Here is a 13,189-nt window from a genome sequence, read left to right as displayed (position 1 = left end):
AAGTTAACATTGTTTCATCTGTAAAATGAAGAGAATGACCCCTACCTGCAAGGTTGTTGTAAAGATGGGAAACAACTTATATAAAGAACTTAGCACAGAGTCTGGCATTGCCAGGCAAATCATCTTAATCTTTATAATTGTTAATAATTACTTTAGTAGAGGAGAGAGCTGTTGAAGAGCATTTAGCGACAAGGATATAGTTGAAGTTAGTGCTTTTGGGAAATTAGTCTGATAGTTTTCATGTCTATTTTGTGAGTTTAGATTTTTTTTTTCCTGTTGAGGTTAATAGTTTGATAGAATTATACTGCTGTATATCTGTGCGTAATAATGTTGTTTACAAATTATTATGACCCATGATTTCTTTCATTCATGCAACCACCGAAGCTGGATATTATGAACTCTGTACAATGAAAGGAAAACAATGACTCAGGTACAGTGACCTCTAATAGTTACACTATGCTAGTAGTAACAGAGTCAGGACTTGGCCTACGTTGGTTGACTTTCAGGTACAGAGCACTTGAAATAAAAACCACTGTGCCCTCGTTGGCTAAGTTGGAAATAGAGCATTCACAGAGAACCCAAACAGTGAAGACCAAATAACTGTGGTCAACTTACCCAAAACTCATAGAAACCTTTCTCTCCATTTAACAGTAATACAGGTAGTGCATGGTCAGATTGTAGGAAAATGACTGTTGTGTAGGCAGAAACTTGGAAGACAGCATCTTGCTGGGTCCCTTGTCTCACTTGGGAGATTGTAATCCATAGTGCGTTATTAGAGTTAAGAAGTGTGCTTTAAGTGGTTTGTAACTGATACTAAAATTCTGAAGTTAGCAAGTTAGCCAATAGTTTCATTTAGCACTATTTTTGTTCTTAAAATAGTAGAGTAAATTTAAAGTGATTCCTATGATACTCTATTCACTCATAGTTGTAAAAACTTTTTTTTAGGTAGGAGGATAAAGGAGAGGCTTAAACCTTGCAAGTCCAGAATTGTATATAACTCTGATTTTATCTATATGTAGGCTGTGATCTGGGTAACTCACAGAAGTATGTTTTGTGCATGACTGTTGAAATTTATTTATATCATGGCTTAAGAAAGTTGAATAATGTTACTGCAGTGTATTTTGTAGATATCTAGTTTTAACTATATACGTTTTCTTAACATTAGTAGAAATTCCATATTGGACATAGATCTTTGATTTTTACCATATTAAAATGAAACGTTTTTGAGAATGTAAAATCTTAAATTTCAGTCACATGCATATTCTGGAAAAGAAGGTTTTCTCCATCTGTGAACCTCTGACCCTAGCCCCCAGTTTGGAAGCTACCACTGCAACTATATTTATATTCTTCCGGAGTGAGTGTGTGTGTTAGGATTTTGCTATAGATTTGTCTTATTTGCCAAAGTAGATTTTGTTTATGAGAAAAGAAGTGACACAGAATATTTCTTGCCTTCCCCCAGGCTTTTAAAAATAGGTATGGAATACAACCTACAGATACACTAGCACCATTCTTATTTAATCTTCCCGACAAGCTGTGTTGTATTATCATCATCCCTTGGTGTTAAGAAGAGAATAATCTCAGGAGTAAATGCCTTGCCCAGTGTCACATAGCTAATCAATGAGACTATAGTTTGTAACAAAAGTTACAAATTCTATACTCAGTAAATGTTCCAAACTGCTTTGAAGATGGATTGAAACTAGACTGGGTTGTTAGTGTTTTGTTTGTTTCTTTTGTTTTTTTTTTTTGTCTTATAAAAGATAGCTTTGGCTGGTCCCTATTTTTGCTGTTGATGGAGGCTCTTTCTTCTCCATTCTTCTTCCCCTCCGCTTGGTGTGCCATTTTTAAGGTCTGAAAACAGCTATTTCTTTTGTTTTTCTGATCTTGTGATCTTGGATCCTAGTGAAAGTAACTGTCTTCACTTGGATTTGCTCACTTTTTGAAAGAGCTGGTGGAAATGTAAAATAGTCATTGATACTTTTTACCACTCTGTGATTTTAGGTATATATATAAATGCTTTTTATTTATTTGAGAGAGAGAGCGCAAGTGGGGGAGGGGCAGAGGGAGAAGGGGACAGATGATCTGAAGTGGGCTCCAGAATGACAGCAGTGAGCCTGATGTGGGGCTTGAACTGAAAAATTGTGAGATCATGACCCAAGCCGAAGTTGGACACTCAACCGACTGAGCCATCCAGTAGCCCCCCACTCCATGATATTCTTAAATTGAATCAATCTGGTCTCTATGGATTTGGAGGGGAAAGTTTGGCAACTCTTCTGACAATTTAAAAAACAATTTTTTTTAATATTTATTTTTGACAGGGAGACAGAGCATGAGCGGGGGAGGGGCAGAGAGAGGGGGAGACACAGAATCCGAAGCAGGCTCCAGGCTCTAAACTGTCAGCACAGAGCCTGACGCGGGGCTCGAACTCACAGACCGCGAGATCATGACCTGAGCCAAAGTCGGACGCTCAACCGACTGAGCCATCCAGGCTCTCCCCTTCTGACAATTTTATAGTATATTTGTAATTGTGACTCTTAAATGTTATGTTCAGAATTTATGAAATAACTTCATAAAACCCTTATCATAACAGAATGTCCTCGGAAATGTTTGAGAAGTTTATTTTCCTGTGTGTTGGATTAGAGTTCAGCTTCTAGAGTATTTGTTGAAGAATTTGAAGATTTGAATAGAAATACTCTGACATGGATAAATCCTCCTTTATTTTTAGGGAGATTTTTTAAGGGTGTAGACAAGGCAAATTCATATAGGTTTGTGGGGTTTGGGGATGCCTTCAATAGGAAGGTTAAGAATGTAGGATTTGAGGGGTACCTGGGTGGCTCAGTCGTGTAAGTGTCCAACTTTGGCACAGGTCATGATCTCACAGTTAGTGGGTTCAAGCCCCTCGTCAGGCTGTGTGCTGACCCTAGTTTGGATTCTTTGTCTCTCTCTCTCTCTCTCTTTGCCCCTTCCCCACTTGCACTCTGTCTCTCTCAAAAATAAACATTAAAAAAAAAAATGAATCTAGGATTTGATGAGGTTGGGATTTCCTGCTCTTGGCTTGGTTAAAATAGCTTGAATTTTATCCTATGAACTTTCCTTCTCCCCTAATTCCTTACTGTCCCTTTCAGTTATTAGCACAGTCTGGAATCAGTTAAAATTCTTCTTCTGCCACATTGTAGCTATGTGATCTCAGATAGGGTGCTTAATGTTTGAAGACTCAAGTGTCTTATGCTCACAGTTCACACAATATATATTTCCACATCTGACTCTATGTTGAAAACATGTCTCTTGTAGCAGTGTGTAGGTGGGTCATGCTTTTTAAATCATTCTAATAATCCATATCTTTTTCAAGTTGTAGTGTTTAGACAAGGTTTTTTGGTTTGCCTAATTCATTCTTTCTTTCTTTCTTTCTTTCTTTCTTTCTTTCTTTCTTTCTTTCTTTCTTTCTTTCTTTCTTCCTTCCTTCCTTCCTTCCTTCCTTCCTTCCTTCCTTCCTTCCTTCCTTCCTTCCTTCCTTTCTTTCTCTCTTTCTCTCTTTCTCTTTCTCTCTCTCTTTCTTTCTTTCTTTCTTTCTTTCTTTCTTTCTTTCTTTCTTTCTTTCTTTCTTTCTTTCTTTCTTTCTTTCTTTCTTTCTTTCTTTCTTTCTTTCTTTCTTTCTTTCTTTCTCCCCCCCCCCCCCCTTTCTCTCTTTTTCTCTCTTTCTTTCTGGCATGAGTGGGTGATAGGGGTTGGGGGGGGGGGTGGAGAGAGAGCCAGACAGAGCCAGACACGGGGCTCAACATGTGGCTCGATCTCATGAACTGTGAGATCGTGACCTGAGCCAAAAATCAGGAGTCAGATGCTTAACTGACTGAGCCACCCAGGTGCTTTGCCTTATTTTCTTTACTAACAGCTTTACTGAGGTATAATTCCCATGTCCTAACATTCACCCTTTTGTCATAAACAATTCAGTGCTTTTTAGTATTGTCATGGAATTGTGTAACCATCTTCAATATGCAATTCCAGTAAAATTTATTAACCTTTAATAAAATACTAGTGTGACTGCATTTATGGCTACCATTTTGTTTGCTTTCTGGTTGTCTCACTTTTTTTTTTCTTCTGTTTTCTTGTTTCTCTGGATTATATTAAATTTTGGAATTCCATTTAAAGTTACCTATTAGAGCTTTTACATTTTTTAGTGGTTTTTCTAGGGATTACAATATACATCCTTAACTTTATATGGTCTACTTAGAGGTAATATTACACTATTTCATGTAAAATGTAGACATGTTACAGTTGTATAGGCACCTGGGTGGCTCAGTTGGTTGAGCATTCAACTCTTGATTTTGGCTCAGGTCATGATCTCATGGTTTGTGGGATGGAGCCCCGTGTTGGGCTCCACGGTGAGCATGGAGCCTGCTTGGGATTCTCTGTCTCTGTCCTGCTCATGCGCTCTCTCTCTCTCTCTCTCTTTCTCAAAAAAGAGTTTGCAGTTGTACAGTACCCGCCCCCCCATTTTTCCATCAACATTCTCTGTGTTAATAGTTGTCATGAGTATTTCATCTGCATAGATTACAAATTCCATAGGAAAATGTCTATTTTTGCTGTAAACATGTTTGAGGTAGGACATTTCCTTCATTAATGACACAAGTATAAGTTGAAATTAAGACTTATTTTCACTTTGGTCCATTTTTAGGAGAAATTCTTAGTTTTTTTGAAAATTTTTAATTACATACATATTTAATTATACATAATTATATAACATAGGATTACCCTTTTCACTATTTAAAAAATATATGGAATTCTTCATGAATTTGCATGTCATTTTTGCTTAGGGGCCATGCTAATAATCCTCTTTATCTTTCTAATTTTAGTACATGTGGGGCCCTTTTCTCTATTTTTTGTAAATTTTTTTTTTTTGAGAGAATTTCAAGCAGGCTCTGCACTGTCAGCACAGACCTCGATGTGGGGTTCAAACCCACAAATGGTGAGACGATGATCTGAGCTGAGATCAAGAGTTGGATGCTTAACTGACTGAGCCACCCAGGCGCCTCCCCACTTCACCATTTTTAAGTGTGCAATTCAGTGGCATTAAGTACATTTACAGTGTGCAACTCTCACTACCGTTTTATTTTTCATCATCCAAAACTGAAACCCTGTACTCATCAAACAGTAACTCTCATCAGTTGAGCGTTTGACTTCAACTTGGGTATTGATCTCATGGCTTGTGAGTTTGAACCCACACTGGGCTCTATGTTGTCAGCACAGAGCCTGCTTCGGATCTTCAGTTCCTCTTTTTCTCTGCCCCTCCCCTGCTCGTTCTCTCTCTCTCTCTCTCTCTCTCTCTCTCAAAAAACAAAAACAAAACCACAACGAAAACAGTAACTCTCTACTACTCCCACCCCTACCCAGGATAAGGTCTGTTTTACTTTCTGTCTTTATGAATTTGCCTATACTAGGTAACTCTTTTTTTTTTTTTTTTTTCAACGTTTTTTATTTATTTTTGGGACAGAGAGAGACAAAGCATGAACGGGGGAGGGGCAGAGAGAGAGGGAGACACAGAATCCGAAACAGGCTCCAGGCTCCGAGCTGTCAGCACAGAGCCCGACGCGGGGCTCGAACTCACGGACCGCGAGATCGTGACCTGGCTGAAGTCGGCCGCTTAACCGACTGCGCCACCCAGGCGCCCCTATACTAGGTAACTCTTATGAGTGGACTCATATAACTTTTGACCTTTTATGTGTGGCTTATTTCACTGAGCATAATGTCCTTGAGGTTCATCCATGTTGTAGTGTGTGTCAAAATTTCATTGCTTTCTAAGTCTGATAAGTCCATGGTATGGCTATACCACATTTTTTAAATGTTTATTTGTTTATTTTGAGAGAGAATGCATCAGCATGTGTGGGAGTGGGGCCAAGAGAGAAGGAGAGTGAGAATCCCAATCAGACTCTGAGATGTTAGTGCAGAGCCTGACGTGGGGCTCAATCCCAGGAACTGTGAGGGCATGACCCGAGCTGAAATCAAGAGTCAGGTGCTTAACTGACTGATCCACCCAGGTGCCTTGGCTGTACACATTTTTATCTGTCATCTATTGATTGTCACTCAACTTGTAAATGAGTAGAAAGTTGAAATCATGCTTTTAATTCTGTTGTATTACCGAAACTTTCAGTAGGTGCTTGCTCACTATTTGATAGGTGAGAAAAGTTGCTGAATTAAAATTTGGAATTCTGGAAATATAGGAAGGGCACTTTGAGAAACCTCCCTGTATTTTTAGGTTGTGATGCTACTTTTAATTTATAGTAACTTTGTGATCTCTTAAAATTGAGTTTCATCTATTTATTTGTATATAATCCCTAAATTTAGAAGGAACTCAGTAGGAAACACTTTTTGTTGTTCCAGTGAAAGTAGTAGATTGAAGATTTTGTCAGATTAAATGAAGTAACATTAATTATCACTGTTACGTATAGTTAATGATTCTTATTGCCTCAATACATTCTAAAATTAAACTTTTAAGTGCATGCTTTCCAACATGGGCAAAGAGGCAGAAATAATGAGATGATTGCTGGGGTTTTGTTTTTGGACTGGACCTTATCTAAAGATACTGTTACAAAGTTCCTGAGACACCATATTGAATGAAGCACAGTGTGTGATAGGTTAATTTACTAGGAGTATTCTGTTCTTGTGTGTGCACACTTCCCAACTTATGGCATATTTGTTAACATCCCTGTGTGGGCACATGTGTGTATTTTCTTAGCTTTTTATTCAGTTCTTCACATGCTCATTGGTTGTTGAATATAGGTGTTAAGAGAAATAAGAATCTGTTTGAGGGGTGCCTGGGTGGCTCAGTTGGTTAAGTGTCTGAGCTCAGGTTATGATCTCACAGCTCCTGGGTTTGAATCCTGTGTCCGGCTCTGGGCTGACAGCTTGGAGCTTGGAGCCTGGAGCCTGCTTCAGATTCTCAATCTCTCTCTCTCTCTCTCTCTCTCTCTCTCTCTCTCTCTCTCTCTGCCCCTCCCTATTCATGCTCTGTCTCTCTCAAAAATAAATAAACATTAAAAAAAATTTAAAAAGAAACTATTTGAAAAAATTATGTGTTACATTTGTTAACCATTATATTTTACTTAAAAGGAAATGTTTTGATTAGTAATGATAGCCTTACGAGTGCCGTTGTTGATTAGAATGCTATAATTTCTATAAAATGTATTGAATGTATAAACAGGATTGGTTGTATATTAATACATAAAATGCCATTTCACTAGGGTAGCATCCATTAGTTCAGTGTCTGATATTATTAATGGTATAAGGGCATACATAATATTGAGAAGGCTAACTTGGTTACACCATTGCTGAAATACAAATTTAAAATGAGTTTTAAAATAGTTGTTGAATCTGGGTAATCAATAACTGGGGATTTATGATACCGTTCTGTCTAATCTTCATTGTGTTTGAAACTTTTCATTAAAATCAATAAAAGGAAGTACATTAGGCTCCAAAGAAGTATTTTTTTTTTTTTAATGTTTATTTTTGAGAAAGAGTGAGAGAGCATGTGTGCACACGCCAGCAGGGGAGAGGCACAGAAAGAGGGGTACAGAGGATATGAAGTGGGCTCTGTGCTGATAGCAGAGAGGCTGATGTGGGGCTTGAACACAACAACTGGGAGATCATGACCTCATCCGAAGTCAGACATTCAACCAACTGACTGAGCCACCCAGGTGCCCCCCAAAGAAGTATGTTTTTATATCCCATGTTGTTCTGGTAGGCTGGATTATCATGGAGTAAATAATAGGTTCAGTGTTAGTTGATTGTCTTGGAGAATTTACTAAACTTGGGAGAAATTAAAGCTCTCCTGTACATCCTGTGGGAGGATTTTAGCCTTGTCTTTGAAATGTTATCCTGTCATTAAAATGTATGCCTTTACTCTTTAATACTTGCACTTGATAGTTTCATCACAAGGAGAAAGAGAATGTTTTGTCCTTACCCTTTAGTTTGGTGTCTGTCGTTGATGTTAAAGTCAAGGTATGCTCTCTAAAAACTTAGCTTTTTCCAGCCCATCTTGACCTCTTGATTACAGCATGGCACCATAAACGGTAAAGAAGTGCCCTTCTCATGTGTGTAAACTGTTCATTAGACCAGAGGGAAGATGTAAAAGGAAGCTCCCTTCTATGTCAGGTTGGTCACAAAATAAATAAATAAATAAACAAACAAACATAAAATTGTTAAAAGAGCTTAATCTAGGGTAGTAAGGAGGTGCCTATCTTTATTCCAGATATCACATTTAAGTATCTCTTTTTAATGAAAAAAACGAGGCTTGGGGGGCACCTGGATAGCTCAGTCAGTTAAGCGTCCGACTTTGGCTCAGGTCATGATCTCATGGTTCTGGAGTTCAAGCCCTGCACTGGGCTCTGTGCTGACAGCTCAGAGCCTGGAGACTGCTTCAGATTCTGTGTTTCCCTCTCTCTCTTTCTCTCTGCCCCTCCCCTGCTTTCACGTTGTGTGTGTCTCTCTCAAAAATAAATAAACCTTTTTTTTGTTTGTTTAATGTTAATTTTGAGAGAGAGAACTGGAGTGGGAAAGGGGCAGAGAGGGAGAGAGACAATCCCAAGCAGGCTCCATGTTGTCAGTTTGTCTGCAGAGCCTGATGCAGAGCTCAATTCTATGAACCCTGAGATCATGACCTGAGCTGAAAGCAGGAGTTGGACGCTTAACTGATTGAGCCATTCAGGTACCCCTGAAGTATTTTTAATGTCTCATAAGCAACTTCTGCTAAGATGATGTTTTACATAGGACTGCATTTCTCAAAGAGTTTTTACTGTGCTTTGTTATTATGATGTGTGTTTAGATTAAAGTAGACATGATTGTCTCAAGGACACATTAATTGCCAAAAGAAATAATCGTGTTTTGATTGTGTTTTTGTACTAGAATAAGAATTTGAGAATTCAAGTCTTTAGTTTGTCTTATTATTTTATTAGATCATTACTTACCTGCCCTCACAAGATATCCATTAACACTTGATACAGTTTGGAAAAATGACCTAGTATAATAGGATGAGCACCTTCCACTCTTGGTGTAGGTTTTTGTTTTGTTTTTGGTATAGGGGGGTTTTAGTCACAAGGAACCCACAGGGTAAGCAAAGGGTAAGCATATATGTGGATTACTTTCAGAAGGATGATGCAAATGGAAAACCATAGTTTTATTTTCATAAGAGATTTATCTCCTATCTTGTGGCAAGAGTGGGAAGGTGCCAGATAGTCTTTTAGATAATAGATATAGTCAAGATGAACAGGATAAAAATCTGAGTGTTCATGAGGTTATATTCAAGTACAGAGAGGTAGGTGATTAGAAGTGAATTCACAAAGTCAGATCATTTGAATGCTGTAAAGAGGAAGAAAAAGTGGGTGAGTGGCAGAGTATTGGCTGCCAGCATGTTCTGGGGCACTTGGGGATCCTTGGGACCTTTTCAGAGACTCTGCCAAGTAAAAAATGTTTGAGTAATAGTTTTTCCCCACTCATTTCCTCACGACTCTGCAGTAGAGTTTTCGTGTGGCCACACGATGTATGTTGTAACAGATTAAGTCCAGAACAGATAGGATAATCCAGCTGTATTAAGCTTGATGTTAGAAGTCTGTGCAAATGTAAAACATTTACTAACTTATTTGTTATGAAAATGTTCATTCTAATTGTTAATTCTAAATGGGTTCATTCTTGGAGCACCTGGGTGACTGGATCAGTTAAGCGTCTGACTTCGGCTCAGGTCAAGGTCTCATGGTCTGTGGGTTTGAGCCCTGCATCGGTCTCTGTGCTGACAGCTCAGAGCCTGGAGCCTGCTTCAGATTCTGTGTCTCCTCTCTCCCTTCTCCTACCCACTCACCTTGTGTCCTCTCTATCAAAAATAAATCAACATTAAAAACAATTTAAAAAATGAATAAACATTAAAAAAAGGGTTAATTCTCTTAAAATTAATAAATATTTTATTGTTTATTTTTTGATTTTATTTTTAAGTAATCTCTACAACCAGTGTGGGGCTTGAACTCACAACCCTTGAGATCAAGAGTCACACAAGTAAATATTTAAAAAATTTGTTAATTTTAGCACTGTAAATATTGATTTAACATGAATAAGCAGAAGCTCTTTGAGGTCAATAGAGTTTTAAAATGAAAGAGGTTCTGAGGTCCCCAAATTGAGAAATGCTGTGCCATAAGTTAACTGGATGGCCTCTTTAGAGAAGGTGGGACCAAAGAATCTCTCAGAGAGGGTGACCATTAAGCTGAGATGTCATGGGAAAAGAACATTCTAGTCAGAGAGAGCAAGACTTCTCCGACTACTCCTTCCCTCTGCACTCTGGCATTCTTTTCTGGCCTTACAATTAATTATGTGTGAAATCAAGGACCTTTACTTACTCATCTTTGAATTCCTGTTATTTACGACTTTACTTACTAATCATAAATACTTCTTTGCCAATTTTAGTGGAATTGTTTATATATACTTCCAAACATGAGACAAACTTTGGGGAGTGGCCTAATCTCCTTGCTGTTCACGCTACGCTCATTTGAAGTACATTTTTATTTTTAAAAGTAATTAACAAACATTTATTAGGATCTATTTCCTATTACTTTCTTTTACATGACAGAATCTTAATATTGGATGTCTGTGACTGTTAGTATAATATGGCTTTGTTTTCCATACATATTTGTTAATGGTAAATTTGTTTTGCAATCTTTATGCTTTGGAGTTAAATTTGAGCCTATGTTTATTAGTGAACTATATAAAGGCTGTGGTTTTTATTGTCATTCCTGCCATTACCATCCTTCATCACACCATTTATAAGCAAAAGCAGTTTTTTTTTAAGTTTATTTATTTTGAGAGAGAGAGAGAGAGAGAGAGAGAGAGAGCGTGCACACGTGGGGGAGGGGCAGAGAGAGAGAGAGAGGATGAACTATGAGATCATGACCTGAGCTGAGACCGAGGTGCTCAACGGAATGAGCCACCCAGGCACCCCAAAAGTAAAAGAAGTTTTTAAAAAATGTTTGTTTATTTGTTTTTGAGAGAGAGCAGGGTAGAAGGGCAGAGAGAGGGAGACAGAGAATCCCAAGCAGTCTCTGCATTGTCAGTGCAGAGCCTGACTCAGGGCTCGAACTCACAAACTGTGAGATCATGATCTGAGCTGAAATCAAGAGTTGGACGCTTAACCAACTGCACCACTCAGGCGCCCCACAAAAGCACTTTTAAAAGTGAGTAGTAACAGAAAGACGAGAAGGAAATAAGGAATCTAGATGAAGAGTATGAGTAATAAGGTTTATTGGACCATGATAACGAATGGATGAGATTTCTACCGTTAGCAGATTAACTTGTTCTGAGTGATAATTGTGTGCCGGACACTATTACACTCGACATTTAGTAACTCCATTTGCTTTTTGCAACAGCCCTACAGGTGGATACTAGGTTTTCAGTACTGTTTATAGATGGAAGAAGTAAAAAGGAGGAGAGTGTCAATAAGTTAGTTGCTCAAGGCCACACAGCTGTTAGTGCCAGGGCGATCAGAACGCAGGCCTATCTACAGCTCCTGTCGTGCTCTGACTCCTACTGGGCCATGCTCCCTCTGACGTGACGGAGAGATTCTACAACATGTTATAGAGCAAAACAAAGCCTTAAAATGTTTTCAACTTTTTTCCCTCCCCCATCATTATTTTTTTCTTTTTCTGTAAGACTATAATTTTATAGTTTGTTGTAAGCCTCTTGTTATCTTTAGCTGGTAGGACATTTTCAGACCTAAAGGGGCTCCATAAAGAGTGGGAGAGAGACAAAGCATAAGAGACTCCTAAAAACTGAGAACAAACTGAGGGTTGATGGGGGGTGGGAGGGAGGGGAGAGTAGGTGATGGGTATTGAAGAGGGCATCTTTTGGGATGAGCACTGGTGTTGTATGGAAACCAATTTGACAATAAATTTCATATAATAAAAAATAAATAACACCAAAAGAAAAAAAAAGAGTTGCCTGTAGAAGTTGAGGTTTCCCCACTAAAAGCTAGAAGTGGGAAAGAGAAGCAGACGAAACAAGGAGAAGAGCATAGAGAAGAAAGAGAAGAGAGGAAAGTGGTGATGATGGTCTGGAGGGGAGTCTGTAGGGTGGTAGCTATCCTTGCAAGTGTGGGGCAGTCACAGCAGCGCCAACAACACGCATGGTGAGGGCTCGCTTTCCAGGTGCCTTGGCCAGTATGGTTTTGGTGAGTGGGGCAAAGAGGCAGCAGTAGCCTTCACAGGATTGGTAGAGGTGAAAAACAGCAATGGGGATGATTGACTACAGATCTTAAAAGATACTGAGTTAGAAGAGCTGGAAGATAAAACAGTTTTCTCTGAGGTGCCACAAAAGTGACCAGTAATGCAGAAATACATCTCTTTTAGGAAGTAGACAGATGTTTTTATACTTGGAGCAAATTACCTGGATCACCGTACATTTTCTTTAAGATAAAAGACAAAGCTGCCGGACTCCCAACGCATAAGCAGGCATACTCCTGAGTAAGAGAAGACCTTGCCAATCACCTTCTAGTCAGTGATCAGTTCTTTTGACTGAGGTCTATTCTTTCAAGCCCTGAGGGTTCTAAAAAACTGGGGTTTAACTGCGCACAATATATGGAAAACTTCAATTTTTTACTCAGAATTCATAAAGAGCAAGTAACCAGATTTTTAATGTGTTGTTTTGTGGTATTTAGTTATTGTGATTAATTTTTTGGTGGTGTGAAGCTTTAAGAATCTGGCAGGCTTGGAGCACTTGTGTGGTTCAGTTGGTTAGGCGTCCGACTTCGGCTCAGGTCATGATCTTGTGGTCCATGAGTTTGAGCCCTGTGTGGGGCTCTGTGTTGACAGCTCAGAGCCTGGAGCCTGCTTCAGGTTCTGTGTCTCCCTCTTTCTGCCCCTCCCTCACTCGTGCTGTCTGTCTCTCTCTCTCTCTCACAAAGAAATAAAACATTAAAAAAAAATCTGGCAGTTTTTAAGGTCATCAGAGAATGATAAATTAAAAAAAATTTTTTAAATGTTTTTATTTTTGAGACAGAGAGCATGAGCAGGGGAGGGGCAGAGAGAGAGGGAGACACAGAATCCAAAGCAGTCTCCAGGCTCTGAGCTGTCAGCACAGAGCCTGATGCAGGGCTCGAATTCATGGACTGTGAGAACATGACCTGAGCTGAAGTAGGATGCTTAACTGACTGAGCCACCCAGGCGCC

At 38.9% G+C, this 13,189-nt stretch overlaps 1 protein-coding gene and 1 non-coding gene across 10 annotated transcripts in view; one reads left to right on the top strand and one right to left on the bottom strand.

Moving 5' to 3' along the window:
- The window catches only part of PCCA (propionyl-CoA carboxylase subunit alpha), a 418,714-nt gene that overhangs the window by 78,749 nt on the left and 326,776 nt on the right, over window positions 1-13,189 (top strand). The window lies entirely within an intron of this gene.
- Window positions 4,764-4,868, bottom strand: LOC131489735 (U6 spliceosomal RNA). Its single transcript, XR_009250700.1, has one exon. It is a non-coding gene; the product is annotated as a U6 spliceosomal RNA (small nuclear RNA).

The sequence above is a fragment of the Neofelis nebulosa genome, chromosome 1 (assembly GCF_028018385.1).
Source record: "Neofelis nebulosa isolate mNeoNeb1 chromosome 1, mNeoNeb1.pri, whole genome shotgun sequence".
Classification (NCBI taxonomy): Eukaryota; Metazoa; Chordata; class Mammalia; order Carnivora; family Felidae; genus Neofelis; species Neofelis nebulosa.
Note: the sequence above shows the minus strand (reverse complement) of the source record. Positions and strands in the feature narration are given on the sequence as shown.